The sequence below is a fragment of the Marmota monax genome, unplaced genomic scaffold (genome assembly GCF_021218885.2).
Source record: "Marmota monax isolate L192 unplaced genomic scaffold, Marmota_monax_Labrador192_F-V1.1 WCK01_AAM20220418_F8-fsc00074, whole genome shotgun sequence".
Taxonomy (NCBI): Eukaryota; Metazoa; Chordata; class Mammalia; order Rodentia; family Sciuridae; genus Marmota; species Marmota monax.
This window is the reverse complement of record NW_026694232.1, coordinates 7,097,472-7,112,463: the sequence shown is the minus strand read 5'-3', so window position 1 is coordinate 7,112,463 and position 14,992 is coordinate 7,097,472. Positions and strand designations below refer to the sequence as shown.

Below are 14,992 nucleotides of genomic sequence, written 5' to 3'. Positions count from 1 at the left end.
TTATAGCCAGGTGTGATGGTACATCCCAGTGACTCAGGGCTGAGAAAGGAGGATCAAGTTTGAAGCCGGCCTCAGAAAGTTAACAAGGCCCTCAGCAACTTGGTGAAACCCTTTCTCAAAAAACAAAAGGAGCTGGAGATATAGTTCAGCAGTAAAACACCATGGATTAAATCCTGAGAACTACTACTTCCAATAATAATGATAATAGTAATTGTCATAATGATAAAGATTAGTTGTCTTTTTTAAAAAATGAGCTCTGTGAAGACTTAGAAAAACTTCAAAACAAATTTATAAACTAAAAGTGGGAGTCACAGAACAGTAGGTATACAATCATTGACTTAGTAACATTGTAAAGTTATAGTGTATGTGTATGCAAATACATACAAAAAGGAAAAGAACTTTTAGGATGTTTTGTAATATAATATGTATTCATGAGTTACTTACTAACTCGAAAATAGCAGTTACATTTGGGTTCAAATTGGTTCATGGTGTGTTTAGTTTGCTTCTGGGTACAAAATCATTGCTCTTTTTTCGAGTTGTTTTGTTTCTTGTTAGTTTTAAGGCAGATACATTACAGTTACTACCTTAACCATATGAGCATTCCATCTAATTTTTTTTTTTAATTTCCAGAAAATAAAATCTATAAATCTCTGAAAAAAACTCACTTAGGGAGGTTTAAAGAGAAGAATCTGAGAATTCTGTCCTTGGTTTTGGGATAAGTTTCTCAATACATTTATTTTACATTTTGCAGTGCTGGGAATTGAACTCTGGCCCTTGTACATACTAAGCCAGTATTTACCACTGAGCCAAACCCACAGCCCTTAGTATTTTTAAGAATAATTCCTTATTACTATCTTTATTCCTAATCCATCAATTCTGTAGGTTTCTGAACATTCTTATGCAGGAAGCTTTTCTCTGAGGCTGTGAAAACACTAAACTTCACCTTCTTAACCAGGACCACTGAAATTTTTTAAAGAGGAATCAAGCACAAAATTAGCAACTCTCCCCCCATACAGTAAGCAGGATACCAGGAAGAGAAAAATAGAATTTAAGCATCAATTAATTATAATTTTTGTGGGGAGGGTGTTATGGGGATTGAATCTAGAGGGCTTTAGCTACTGAGCCACATCCCTAGCTCTTTTTATTTCAAGACAGGGTCTCACTAAATTGCTTAGGGTCTCCACTTACTGAGGCTGGCTTTGAACTTGCCATCCTTCTGTCTCAGCTTCTAGAAACATGGGATTATAGGCCTATGCCACCATACCCCGCAGTTACATAGACTTGAACTATCAGTGCACTTAGCTGCAGATAACCTAAAACTATGACTCGATTGACTTTAACAATACAGAAAATGCATAATTTCATGTAGCAAGAATTTTTTCCAAGAGGATTCTCTGGGAAGGTGACGGGGCTCTAACAGAGATTCTGAGAAGTCATCTTTTCATTTCTAGCAGTAGCTAAATAGTGGATCCAGAGCTATAACAGAAGGCAAGACCCATGTCATGAGGGTTGCCGTTGGAAGGTTCCAGCAGGATGGTCTCCAAAGAATCCGTGAAACCATCTTTAAAAAATGACTCAGCTTTACACATCTGCCAAAACCAGAGAGTGCAAAGCCATCTTAAAATAGTATCAGTCAGAAGAACTTTCTGCTTCCCTTTTCTCTCCTGCCTCTAGTGCTCCAACAAAGAGGGGTCAGCAACAGCAGCTGAGAATGTGAGAGGAGTGAACAAACATGAAAGAAGCAGCTCACCACATTGTGTTTTGCCAAGTCCGGTGGCCTGCCCACAGTTACGACCTAACTGCGGAAAGTAGTGAGTGTGTGTGTGTGGGAATCCTGTTTTTAATGAAAGCTGAAATGTTGATTAACATCACTGTCTGGGCTTTGGAGTTTCATCTTCTAGTCTGTGCAATGTGATTTAAAACAGCAATTTAACTTTTTATTTCCTAAGCATGAGGAGGACAGTTAAAGGAGAGCCTAGGTTATTTTCCAAGGACCTTGGAAGAGGTTTCTTTATTAAATATATTAAATATTAAAATATATTAAATATATTTTTCTGAGGGAGAAAGGAAAATAATTATCTCTTAAGTTCTCTGATTAGGCTCCCTCCCTATTTGCCTCTGTGCACAAGCAGTTAAACATGTGCAGTCACCTCTATTCTATTTTTTTTCACAGCCCTTTTTTTGTGTTTTATTTTACTTTATTTTAAAAATTATTTTTAAAATTTATATATGAAAGCAGAATGCATTACAATTCTTATTACACATCTAGAGCACAATTTTTCATATCTCTGGTTGTATACAAAGTATATTCACACCAATTCGTGTCTTCATACATGTACTTTGGATAATAATGTCCATCATATTCCACCATCATTGCTAACCCCATGCCCCCTCCCCTTCCTCCTCTATTCTTAAAAAAAAGAAAAAAAAAGAAAAAAAAAAGAAAGAAAGAAAGAAAAAAGAATCCTCCTCAGAACTGGGTGTAGTGGTACATGCTTGTAATCCCAGCAATTTGGGAGACTGAGGCAGAAGGATTGCAAGTGAGAGGGCAGCCTCAGCAATTTACTGGCCCTAAGCAACTTAGTGAGACCCTGTTTCAAAATAAAAAATAAAAAGAGCTGAGGATGTGGTCCAGTGGTAAAGCACCCTGGGTTCAATTCCCAGTAGCAACACCACCACCACCATCATCATTATCAAATATAAAACCTCTTCCTCTCCCAGTTCTGATCTAGTTATATTGATATAGTCCCCCTGCCTTTTTTTTCTTTTGAGAGCAGATTTTTTTTCCCCATTTTTTTTATCAGTGCATTGTAATTGTACATATTGATGGGATTTGTTGTTATCCCGCCACTGAGAGTGGTTCAGGAATCAAACCCAGGGTCTCTGGCATTGTAGGCTTGTGACCTGCCACTGAGCTATACCCCAGCCCTTCTTCCTCTTTAGGGTCAAATTTACAGAAAAATAATTGGCTGTGTGTCAGAGGTCTGTCAGGTCAGTTCCAGAACACTGAATTCCTGATCTCAGCAGCAGGCACATGATTCTGACACCGCAAAACACAGTGGCCAATATCTATGAACAGCAACTGGTCTAAGGAATGCGCCTATGGCACATGCAGTGACAATTAGAATACTTACTTCAGATTGCTACTCAGAGTTTGGAAGGACTGCTGTGAAACCCAGTTTCTGGTCCTATTACCACAATGAACACACTCTTGTAAGATTTATAATTTCTAATATTTGTTACTATAAACTACATCATACTACAACTTAGTGAGGCCCTTAGCAACTTAGTGAGACCCTATGTGGAAATATAAAATAGAAAGAACTGGGACTATATAGCTCAGTGAAAAAGCACCCCTGGGTTCAATCCACAGTGAAAAAAAAACAAACAAACCCCAAAAACAAAAAAACAAATCAAAATCAAATCAAGGGGTCTGGATTGTTGCTCAGTAGTAGAGTGCTTGCCTAGCAGGCATGAGGCACTGGGTTCGATCTCCAAGCAAAACGTGAAAATACATAAATAAAATAAAGGTATTATATTCATCTACAACTAAAAAATATTAAAACAAACAAACAGATTTAGCTAGACACAGTGGTTCATGCCTGTAATCCCAGAGACTTGGGAGATAGAGGCCAGAGAATCACAAGTTCAAGACCAGTCTCAGCAACTTAGTAAGACTGTGTCTCAAAAGCTAAATAAAAAGAGCTGTGATGTATCTCAGAGATAGAACGTCCCTGGGTTTGATCCCCAATACTAAAACAAAACAAAACAAAACAGCAGCAGCACTACCACCAAGGTTTATTGAGATATAATTCACATGTATCATGTAGTTCACTTATTTAAAGCCGTGTGACATTCAATGTGCTTTACTCTATTCATGGTTATGCAAACATCACTGCAATAAATTGTAAAACATTTTTGTCACCCCCAAAATGTATTCCATGCCTACTTGTAGTAATTTCCCATGCCACCTCCAGTCTCATCTTTTTGTTATTGAATTTTAACTATTCTTTATCCATTCTGATTACTAGATCTTTATCAGGTATATAACCTACAAGTATTTTTCTTACTCTGTAGGTTGTCTGTTCATTTTCTTAATAGTGTTCTTTGATGCATAAATGATAATGATGATGATGATGATTTTGCAGTGCTGGGGATCGAACCCAAGGCCTCCCACATGCTGGGCAAGCTATCTACCACTAAGCTACATCCCCAGCCTCATGTTTTCTATTTTGATGGTATAATTTGTCAAATTTTTCTTTGGTTGCCTGTGTTTTTAGTGTTGTATATGAGAAATCATCAAGCAAACCAATCTGAAGAAAAATTAATAAAAATCAAGGTAAAGATTTTACTTCTATATTTTATTCTAACAATTTTATAGCCTTTTAAGGTTTTACATTTATACCCATGATACATTTCATGTTAAGCTTTGTAAGTGATGTGGGGTTGGTGTCTATATTCCTTCTAGTACCAAATGGTCTCAGTACCATTTGTAACTATTTGTTATTTTACTCATTGAATTTTACTCCAAATCTCTTGACAATCTGTTAAAAAGTCAGCTGACTATAAATGTAGGAATATTTTTGTAACGTCAATTCAAGTGGGCTGTTCTGTATGCCTGTCTTTGTTCCATTAACCACACTGTCTTTATTACCTTAGCTTTGCTGTACTAAGGACGAATCCCAGAGGCTCCACTCACCCATTGAGCTACAATCCTAGTGCCCTCACCTTTTCTTTTAAGATAGGGTCTCACTAAGATGTCCAGGCTGGCTTCAAACTTGAGATCCTCTTGTCTCATCCCTCAGAGTAGCTGGGATTACAGGTGTGTGCCACCATTCCTGGCTTTTATTACCTTAGTTTATAGTAAATTTCAAAAGCTGCAGGGATGAACCTTCAATTTTGTTCTTTTTTTTTTAAACTAAGACTGCTTGTTTATTTTAGGTTACTTGAATTTCCATATTACTTTTAAGATCAGTTTGTCCTAATGTCATGTGTAGCTAATAAAAAAAATTTTAAAAAAGCAATACAAAAAAAAAGATCAGTTTGCCAATTTCTATAACAACTCCAGTTGAAAATTTGATAGGGATTGTGTTGAATCTAGATTAATTAGGGGAATACTGCCACCCTAATTATACTGTCTTTCAATCTATGAACATAAGATGTGTTTCCATTTACTTAGATCATCTTAATCTCTTTCAATAATGTTTTATAATTTTCAGTATCTGTGTTTTAGACTTTTCTTATTATATTTACTCCTTAGTATTTTACTCCTTTTTTAAATATTTATTTTTTAAGTTGTGGTTGGACACAATATCTTTATTTTATTTATTTTTACGCAGTGCTGAGCATCGAACCCATGGCCTTGTACTTACTAGGCGAGCGCTACCGCTGAGCTACAACCCCAGCCCAGTATTTTATTCCTTTTGATGTAATTATAAATGAAATTGTCTTTATCTTTGTTTCAGATTATTCATTGCTAGGATATAGATACATAATTAAATGCACTTTTTACTTACTTTTCTTTTTTTTTTTTTTTGGTAACAGAGGTTGAACCCAGGGGCATTTTACCACTGAGCTACATACCTAGCCCTTCGTACTATTTTTTATTTTTGAGACAGGGTCTTGTTAAATTGCTGAGACTGGCCTGGAATTTACAGTCCTCCTGCCTCAGCCTTCCAAGGAATTGGGTGCCACTGTGCCCATCCCAACTTACTATATTTTCAATTTACAATGAGTTTATGGGGATATATCCCCATCCTAAGTTGAGAAGCATCTGTAATGATCTTGTATCTTGCAATTGTGCTGAACTTATTTGTTGGTACTTGTAGATTTTTAGTGGAATCCTTTGGATTTTCTACATACAAGATTGTATCATCACTGGGTATGGTGGCTCATGTCTGTAATTCCAGTGGCTGGGGAGGCTGGGGACGGAAGATCCCAAATTCAAAGCCAGCCTCAGCAATTCAGCGAGGTCCTAAGCAACTTAACAAGACTCTGTCTCAAAATCTCAAGATAAATAAAAAAGGGCTGGGGATGTTACTTAGTGGTTGAGCACCCGTGAATTCAATCCCTGGTACAGAAAAAAGATAATATCAAATAGAGGTAGTTTTGCTTCTTTCTTCTCAATCTGGATAACTCTTATTCCCCCCCCCCTTTTTTTTTTTTTTGCCTAATTGCCCTGATCAGGCCTTTGGTTTGATGTTGAATGAAAGTGATAAAAACAGATATACTATCACTTTTTTTATTTTTTGGTACTTAGTGCGTTTAACCACTGAGCCATATCCCCAGCCCTTTTTGTTTTTTTTTATTTTGAGACAGGTTCTCACTAAATTGCTGAGGGCCTCCCTAAATTGCTGAGGCTGGCTTTGAAATTGCATCCTCCTGCCTTAGTCTCCTGAGTCATTGGGAATACCGGCATACAAGACTGCACCCAGCTGTCACTCTCAATCTTAGGGCAAAGTATACAGTCTTTCACCATCAATTGTCAGCTGTGGGGATTTTTGTAGATGCCGTTTATCTGACTGAATAAGTTTCCTTCTGTACCTAATTTGTTAAGTGATTTTATCATGAAAGGGCATTTGATTTTGGCAAATTTTTTCTGAATCTCTTGAAATAATCATGTGGACTTTATTCTTTATTCTTTATTCAGTATGTAAGTATTTTGAATTTGATATATAACACTAAATTATCTTTAAAAATTGTAACAAATTATATTCTGAAGAGAAATTATAAAATTTTTATTTGCTCATTACCAGCAATGGTTATTACTGATCTCATTTTTCTTTTATGGTGCTGGAGATTGAATCCACAGCCTTATGCATGTAATGCAAGCAGTCTACAAACTGAGCTATATCCCCAGCCCAGCAATGGTTATTATTAAATACTTCTTAATTTATCAGTTGAAAACTACTTATTGTTTTACTTTTAACCACTGGACTACATCCCCAGCATTTTTTATTTTTTATTTTGAGACAGGGTCTCACTAAATTGATTATGGCCTTGCTACATTGCTAAGGCTGGCCTGGAACTTGCTATCTTCCTACCTTAGCCTTCCGAGTTGCTGGGATTATAAGTGTATTCCACTGCATTCCTATCAGAAATGGAACTCAGGGGAGCTTAGTCACTAAGACACCCCTTTTTTATTATTTTATTTTGAAACTGGGTTTCGCTATGTGCTTAGGGCCTTGCTAAATTGTTGAGGTTGGCTTTGAACTGGAGATTCTCCTGCCTTAGGATTACAGACATGTGCCAAGGTGCACAGCTTAATATTTTTTTATTTATAGATATTCATAATTTTTTCTTGTTAATTGCATAATTTCATAATTTCACTTTAACCTTGTTTGTAATTTTTTGTTAATTTGTAAAAATTTTTATAAATTATAGCTATTTACTCCATGCCATTTATGACAATTACAGATACTATGTCAAAGAACATAAAAAGGTATTCTGGAGGCTGAGGCTATAGCTCACTGGTAAAGTGCTTGCCTCGCATGTGTGAGACAGACACTGGGTTGGATCCTCAGCATCACTTAAAAATAAATAAAGATATTGTGTGTCCATCTACTACTAAAAACATCTTTAAAAAAATTTTAAAAACAGTATTCTAGAGAATACAAGAAATCATTCACTTTGCCTCACATGGCGTCAAAATTACTTTCTTCTTAAGATCTTAGTTAAAAGTATATAAAACTCAGTAACTTCTTGTATTTAGACCTTAAAAAATGTCAGATATTTTCCATAACATCTTTGACACATTTAAAATTATATTCTCAGATTCTACTGATGCCTTTTTTTTGCTAAAGAACTGATCATAAAGGAACTAAAAATTTCTGGGTGTTCAAACTGTCATTATGACTATGCCTTATAATTTTCCATGCTTGCTTTTGGTCGCTTTCAATTATATGCTCACCTGTGTTTGCCTACTGAGCAGAACTGCCATTTCTGGGAATGTTTTGGTAGTTTGTGTCTCTCAAGGTTTTAATATTTCATTAGAGTTGTAGAATTTAGCAGCACATACTTTGTATGATTTCCATTCATTTAAATTTTTAAGTTTTGGCTTTTGAACCAGGAAATATGGCTAATTTCATCAACATTTTGGGTGCACTAAGGAGAGTGTATTTTATTGCTGTTGGGTGGATTGTTCTATAAATGACAATTGGTCAAATTGGTTACTACTGCTGGGTGTTGTGGTACATGCCTACAAGCCCAGAAGCTCAAGAAGCTGAGGCAGGAGAATCATAAGTTCAAAGTCAGACTCAGCAATTTAGGGAGGCCCCAAGCAACTTAGTGAGACCCTGTCTCAAAAAATAGAAAGGGATAGGTATGTGGCTCAGTGATTAAGTGTCCTGTTACCAAAATTAAATAAATAAATAGATAGATAATTGGTTAATACTATTGCTCAATCTTCTATACCTTTGTTTGTTTTCGTATTGGGGTTGAATCCAGGAACACTTTACCAATGAGCCACATTCCCAACCCTTTTTATTTTTGATTTTGAAACAGGGTCTCACAAAGTTGCTCGTTTTGAATTTTCAATCCTTCTGCCTTAGCCTCCCAAACTAGGATTGCAGTGTGTGTACCACCATGCTAGCATGTCTTCTATAACTTTATGGATTTTATCTCTTCTTCTATCAATTATTGAGAGAGGGGAATTGAAATCTCTGACATTAATGGTTGACATCTCTAGATCTCCTTTAAGTTCATTAATTTTTGCTTCATGTATACTAATGCACTATTATTAGATATGTAAATGTTTAGGATTATTATATCCTCTTGATGAATTGACTCATTTATCATTCTAAAATTATCCCCTCAATCCCTGAAAACATTCTTTGCTCTGAAATCTGCTTGTCTTATATTAATTAAAGTCTGTATAGCTTTTTGTTGTTGTTGTTGTTTTCTGATATTGGGGATTGAACCCAGAGGTGTTTTACCACTAAGCCATATCCCCAGCCCTTTAAATTTTTTTTTTTACACAATACCTTTAATTAATTAATTTTTATGTGATTCTGGGGATCGAACCCAGTGCCTCAGCTGTGCTAGGCAAGTGCTCTACCACTGAGCCACAGCTTGTCACAACACCAGCTCCCCCCCTACCCCTTTTAAATGGTGTTTTTAGATTATCTACAATTGTTTTGAGTATTGAAACATTTGGGCTTAAATAAATCACATTGCTCTTCATTTTCTGTTTTTGCTAACTTTTTTTTTCTAGTTTACTTTTCCTATTTTGGATTATTAAATACTGTTATTCAGTTTTGTCTCTCTTGTTGGTTTATTAACTATAATTCTTTTTATTTTTGGTAGTTTATTTTTTTGCTTTGAGATTTATAATACACATCTTTAATTTACCATGGTCTATCTTTTTTTTTATGTTCTATCTTAAAGTGATATTAAATCACTTTTCATGCAGTATAATACCTTGTAACATTATACTCTCATTTGTTTCCTTCCAGCTTTTGGGCTACACATTTTACCTTTTTATATTTACAGGTCCCAGAATATGCTGTTCTGCTTTAGCCAGTTAGTTATCATTTAAAGACATTTAAAAAACAAGAGATAATAACTGTATAATTACCCATGCACTTACCATTGCTGGTGCTTTTCTTTCCTTTGTGTAGATAGAGATTTCCATTTGGTATCATTTTCTTTCTGATTGAAGAATTTCATTTAACATTTTATATAGTAAAGTTCTGTTTGCTAATGATAAATTCTGTTAGCTTTTGTATCTATGAAAGAGTTTTTATTTCCTTTCTTTTTTGGTAGGTGGGGATGGGGTACCAGGGATTGAACTCAGGAGCACTCAACCACTAAGCCACACTCCCAGTCCTTTTTTGTATTTTATCTAGATTCAGGGTCTCACTGAGTTGCTTAGTGCCTGGCTTTTGCTGAGGCTGGCTTTGAGTTTGCAATCTTCCTGTCTCAGCCTCCCAAGCCACTGGGATTACAGGAGTGTGCCACCGCCCACCTGGCCCCTTCTTTTTTAAATTATTATTTTTTTCCTGAGTATAGAATTGTAGGTCAATAGCTTATTCCTTATAGTATTTAAAAGATAGTCCTACCCTGTCTTCCAGCTTGCATTATCTACAATGAGAAATCTATAATCTTTCCTCTCCTCCTCCTCCTCCTCCTTTTTTTTTTTTTTTTGGTACTGGGGATTGAAGCAAGGGACACCTTACCATTGAGTTACATCCCAAGAACTTTTCATTATTTATTTTGAGACAGGGTCTCACTAAGTTGTTTAGTGCCTCCCTAAGTTGCTGAGAGTGGCTTCAAACGTGCAATCCTCCTGCCTCAGCATCTGAGTTGCTGGGATCACCAACATGCACCATGGAACCCAGCAAAAATTCTATAATCTTTTTTAAAAATCTTATCCCTCTGCATATAATATATCTTTTTTCCTCAGCTTCTTTTAAAGTTTTTCTCTTTTAAATGATCTTAAGCAATTTGTTTATGATATGTCTTTCTATTTTTTTTTTTCATATCACTTATGCTCACGGCTCAGATATTTGGATATATGGGTTTATAGCACTTATGAAATTTGGAAAAATAATTCAGGTTTTATTTCTTCTAAGTTTTTTTTTTTTTTTTTTGCCATCTCATCTCTCCTTCCCTTTGTAGACCCTGATCACTTGAAGCTCTTCTGTAGCTTACAAATGTCCTATTATTCTGTTCTTCCCCACTTCTGTGTTTTAGTTTCTATTTCTAGGCTATTTCACTCATTAATCTTTTCTTCTGTGCTGTCTTGCTTTGGTTAATTTCATTCAGTATATTTTTTCACTTCAGATATAGTAGATTTCATACACATTCAATCTTTCCTTAAACTTGCTAAATGTGAAATATAGTTAGAATGCTGGAAATACAGATTTTAATGTCTTTCTGTAGGATTTCTCTCATCTTTGAAAATTTGGGGTAATTTTCTATTAATTTTTCTTCTTAATTATGAGTCATTATTTTCCTTCTTGTCTGCGTGCTTGGTAAATTTTCCCAGTATGCCCAGCAGTGGAGTTTTATCTTATTGGGTACACGGATTATTTTGCCATCCTTATGAAAATTCTTGAACTTTGCTCTGGGATATAGTTAAGTTACATGGAAACAACTTGATCCTCCTGGATCAAATTTGGTTAGGTGATATAAGAGTAGCATTTGCTCTAGGACCAATTTTACCCGACTTCTGAGGCAAGACTCTTCTGTGTACTCTTCCTTATAATTCAGAAATTATAAAGTTTGCCAGTTTGAGCCATGAAAGCAGGAACTGTTTTTAGTCCTATATTAAATCTGATGCTTGCTTATTGTACCTTTAAATCTTTGACTGTTTTTTTTTCTCTTGTTTCTAGTCATTTCCTTACATATGCACTGATAAACTTCCTGAGTTCATTCAATAGAGATCTCTTCTGTCTGGTAATCTGCATTATGAACTCTAGCTTGCTTTGTCCCTCAGATTCTCAGCTCCAACTCTTCAAATCCAGGAAACCACTTGGATTCCTCTCCTTGTGCCACAGCCTGGAAACTCTTGCAGGCATTAAAATGGGCAGTTGTAAAATTAGTTCACTTTGTTTTCTGCTTCTCAGATAGTACTATCCTTTTGTTACCTAATGTCCAATGTCTTTTAAACAATCATATCTAGGGGCTGGGGATATAGCTCATTTGGTAGAGTGCTTACCTTGTATGCATAAGGCCCTGGGTTCAATCCCCAGCACCAAAAAAAAAAAAAAAAAAAAAAAGATCATATCTAAATAAAAGTCTTCTGGGCTTGGTGGCCCATTCCTATCATCCCAGCTGTTTGGAAGGCTGAGACAGGAGGATTTCAAATTTGAGGCCAGTTGCAGCAATTTATCGAGAACTTGTCTCAAAACCAAAAAACAAAAACCAACCAACCAAAAACAAAAACAAGCCTAAAGGCTTGAAGAGACAACTTACAATATAGAAAAAAAATATTTGCAGTCCATACGTGAATAAGTGATTAATATCCAAAATATAGAAGGAACTCAAACAGTTCAATAGCCAAAAAACAAATAATCAATAGCCAGAAAACAAATAACCTGATTTAAAAATGGGTAAAGTACATGAATAGATATTTCTAAAAAAATATATATATAAAACGTTGGCTGGGGTTGTGGCTTAGAGGCTGAGTGCTTGCCTAGCATGTGTGAGGCATTGGGTTTGATTCTGAGTACCACACATCAATAAATAAAATAAATGTCCATTGACAACTAAAAAAAATACATAAAACATCCAACAAAACTATGTAATGTTTTGAACAGCCAACAATAAAAAATTAAAAAAAAAAAAAAAAACATCCAACAAGTTGCTGGGCGTGATGGCGCCCACCTGTAATCCCAGTGACTCTGGAAGCTGAGGCAAGAGGATGGCAAGTTCGAAGCCAATCTTAGCAATTTAGGGAGGCCATGAGAAACTCAGTGAGCTTCGTCTCAAAATAAAATATAAAGGGCTGGGGTTGTGGTCAGTGGTATACATATATAAAAGCCAACAAGCATATGAAAAATTGTTCAACATCACTAATCATCATGGAAGTCCAGATCAAAATCACAATGTGAAATCACCCTACATTTGTTAGAATGGCCATCATCAAATGATAACCAAAACTGGTGAGAATGTTAAGAAAAGGGAACACTTGTATACTGTTGGTGGGAATGTAAATTAGTACAGCCATCATGAAGAACAGGATTGAGATTCTTCCAAAAAAAAAATTAGGACTATGATATGATCCAGCAATGCCCCTACTGGGTATATGTTCAAAGGAAGTGAATCATAATGTGGAAGAGATATCAGTGCTCCCATGTAAGATGTGGCACTACCCAAAACAGCCAAGTGTCTATTAAAGTCCAAATGCATTAAAAACTATGGTCTATACATACAAAGGAATATTCTTCTGCCTTGAGAAAAGAAGGAAATCCTGACATTTATAATAATGTGAATAGATCTACAAGACATTATGTTAAGTGAAATAAGCTAGGCATAGAAAGACAAATACTGCATGATATTGCTTAGATGTGAAATATAAAAAAGTCAGACTCGCAAAAATAGCATAAAATGGTGGTTACCAGAGCGTGGTGATGAGGGTGGGGGTGAAGATGGAGATGCAGGGGAATGTAGGGGGGTATTGTTGGTTGAAGGACATAGAATTTCATTTAGGAGCAATAATTTTAAGAGATCTATTGTAAACCCCAGTGACTACAATTAATAACATACCATGTATTTGAAAATTGCTAAGAGTAGATTTTAAATATTCTCATCACAAAAAAAAGTATGTGAGGTAATGCATATACTAAATAGTTCAATATATTCATTCTACAACGTATACATATATTAAAGCATCATGTTGTGCATCATGAATATGTATAACTTTTACCAGTCAATTAAAAAATTAATTTAAGCAATTCAGTCAACATTACCTATTGATCCTTGGTGGAAAACAGAATTTGGATATAATATAAACATGGCAGTTTTTAGCATGTGATGCATGGCTTAGGAGAAAAGATATACTTTAGATTTGGGGGATTCCAGTTTAGAGTAATAAAAGTTGGCTTAAAGTCTATACTTTTTCTTACACTGTGAATTTAAAGTTATTATTTTAAATAGTGAATAAGTATACAACATGTAAGTGCCCAGTGAAAATTCTAAAAGTTTGATACTTTTTTTTTGTGTGTGTGGCACTGCAGATTGACCCCAGGGCCTCATACATGCTAGACAGGCACTCTACTGAGCTATATCCCTAGCCCTAAGAGTAGGAGACTTTTAAAGGTCATTCATCCTTTGACTGGAATCTAGCCAGGTTTTAAACTTTTTGCCTTACATTCTAGATAATTTATTTGCAAAATTAGGTAAAATTTGGGAATCTTAGGGATAATTCTTCTCAGATGGCATATCTTGGCAAGGTTTATGATATTTTATACCTATTATTCACTGACATTATGATATCTTGTGAGGTTTTATTTTAGTATTTAGTTTAAAGAATAAGATAAAGAGGCTATGATGAATCTCATGAATAGCCTTTGCCTAGAAAACAAACACAGTGATTGCTCTTTACACATAACCTGAAATCAAGAACAATACCAGCATCTAAAGGTACAGGAATTTAAATCACAAGTGCATAAGGTTTGAATCCTGATACACCTGAACCATGTTTTGTACTACCTCAGCTTTCAAAAATCTGTAATTTTTCTATTGAATTGGGAGTTATTCATTTTGAGGGTAATAAAGAAATTCCAATTTGAACTTCCACGTTTATCTTTTAATTGGAATTTTCCCAAAGCACAAAAGTAAAAAGTGTAAAAGTTGCTGTGTTTCATTAGTTTCATTCTTTTTGAATGTTGCTACCCTGAAAGCTCTGTGTGAAATTATTAGAAGACAAGTTTTCAAATGGTGGTAAAAGAAGATGCATATGTGGGGACTCACTCAAAGGGCATTATTTAAAAAAGAAATTTTGTAGCCACCCAGATCTCAGGGTAGCTATGTCCATTCAAGGATAGAGAATCTGCCATCCGTGTGATTATTTTTACATCTGAACTTTTTTTTTATACACCAGAGAGACTCAAAACTTTCAGGGTCATTTGCCCAGCATGTAGTGGAATGTCCTGTGCAATAGATTCCAATTAATATGACCATGTTCAATGGCCCTGTATCACCAATGATGTATAACTTCTTTCCACTTGGCTTTATATGGCACTTCTTTGTTGCAGCTGTAACCAGGTCTATCGCCCCTTTGACAAAAATTTCAGTTACCCCAGAGAGAAGCTTTCAATTTTATTAAGCATTGAAGTCCACACATTTGTTCTTTTTCAGAAGAGCAGATCAAAAGCACTCTTTCTAAGGAAGTAATCTGATAAATTAGGATAGTACTGGTGGACTCTGGCAATAATGTTTTTTTCTGTAATTGAAACCTAAGAGCTTGTATAAACTGACTAGACTATCATGAACTTTTTAGCATTTAACAAAAGTTTCTTTCATTTTTTAAAAAAGTAAATAGGGTTCC

At 35.3% G+C, this 14,992-nt stretch overlaps 1 long non-coding RNA gene across 5 annotated transcripts in view; it reads left to right on the top strand.

Moving 5' to 3' along the window:
* Positions 1–1,614: 1,614 nt before the first annotated feature.
* Positions 1,615–14,992, top strand: part of LOC124108424 (uncharacterized) — a 34,460-nt gene continuing 21,082 nt past the window's right edge. Inside the window, exons 1-2 of one of the 5 annotated variants that reach the window (XR_009228818.1) lie at positions 1,615–1,811; positions 4,281–4,339. This is a non-coding gene — a long non-coding RNA (uncharacterized LOC124108424). The remainder of the gene's footprint in view (positions 1,812–4,280; positions 4,340–14,992) is intronic. The other 4 variants (XR_009228819.1, XR_006856679.2, XR_006856680.2 and 1 more) reach the window with 4 other exon arrangements.